This window comes from Salvelinus namaycush, chromosome 3 (genome assembly GCF_016432855.1).
Source record: "Salvelinus namaycush isolate Seneca chromosome 3, SaNama_1.0, whole genome shotgun sequence".
NCBI classification, from domain to species: domain Eukaryota; kingdom Metazoa; phylum Chordata; class Actinopteri; order Salmoniformes; family Salmonidae; genus Salvelinus; species Salvelinus namaycush.
This window is the reverse complement of record NC_052309.1, coordinates 92,960,354-92,961,966: the sequence shown is the minus strand read 5'-3', so window position 1 is coordinate 92,961,966 and position 1,613 is coordinate 92,960,354.

Here is a 1,613-nt window from a genome sequence, read left to right as displayed (position 1 = left end):
ACATAAAGACACAAAACCATCTACTGATCACAGACAGGGGAACTGTTTCTAGATCAGCACTCCTACTCTGAGACACTTTTTGAATAAGGACCCAGGAGTTTTTCTTGATCAGGTCACATGGTCATAAAAGACTCCTGGCCCTAATAATTTGCTGTAAAGCTTACAGCCAGCCACACAATTAACTGACTCTCTGTTGCCACATGGTTTGCTTCCATATCGACAATAGTAAACGCTCATCAGCTGCAACGGATAGTTGTGCTTGGCTCTCTTCAGACTCCAGTAAGTGATCGACCATTGTGTCAGGCACACACACACACACACAAACTATTGACCCCCAGACTACATCTACTGGGCCTGGTGGAAGCCAACCAATCAGAAGCCCAGCATGACGTCAGGGGTGGATGGTGCTTCCTGTTGTTCCTTCACAGAGGGACAATAGCCTGTAAATTCTGGCCACTGTGACTTTTACTGCCTCTTGTTACATGCTGTGCCTACATACAGTATCAGTCATTGTCACAGGCTGGCTAGCACAGGCAGGTAGCTCTTTGTGCATCTCAAATGGCACCATATTCCCTATATAGTGCACTACTTTTGACCAGAGCCCTATGGGTCCTGGTCAAAAGTAGTGCAATAAAAAGGGAATAGTGTGCCATTTGAGATGCAGGCTGTGTCTTATTGGCTTGTCTCTAGTCTTCTCCAAAGGTTAATGTGGCATGAGGTTGTAATATTGTTTCATCAATACCTATAATAGCATATAGGCCTCAGGCTACATGTGAAGAACAGTGGTGTCCTGCTGTCTGCTGTGATTTATAGTGTGCTTGATAGTAACATGTACTCAGTAAACATCTAAGTGCATTTTTAACAGCCTGCACAGAGGGCTTGAGCTATCCTGATTGCCAGTCTGTTTAGCTTAAATTATAATCAAGAATACGAGTGACTGTCGCCATTTTCGTTTTCAGAGGCTTAAGTTACAGTGGCATTGGGGGCAGCAGTCAGTAGTGAGAGTAGGTCTAAGACAATACTGGTAAGCACCACGTATCTGGGTGATATCTCGTGCCAGATATCTGGGGTTTAGGAGGGTAATTCAGGTCTCCATGTCTTTGACACATGAACCAGGCTTGAGCTGGCTTGAGAGGTAGACCACAGAGAGAGATGTCAATACCGGACTGTCATTATTTCTCTGCAGCCCCTCCCTTCCTAGTGACATCTCTCCATAGATCAGTGATAATGACAGGTTATGATTCCAATAAAAGTTGGTATATAGGGCAGGAGCAAACCAGGAACATAAAATCAACCTGGGGTTAAATATCAGGCGATTCAGAAACTATGAATGGCCAAACATGTGGGCTGTCTGGGCGCGTCAGATCAGTGTGGACACCGATTTCTCTCCCGTTCGGATCACTCAAGCTGGCTGTCACACGGAGTGAGCGCTACAGCTCCAAGTGAACATTTTGATCCGGTGTCACCCATAGTCAACACGTAGCCTACGTCTCAGATCCTTAGAGAGGAGCGAGCAAAGCGCAGTGGACATGCGGTATGACCAGATGACCCGCCGCGCTGTGACGCTCTCCAGGTGTGTGTAGACGGGGCTCTGTTGAATAATATGAAGCGCC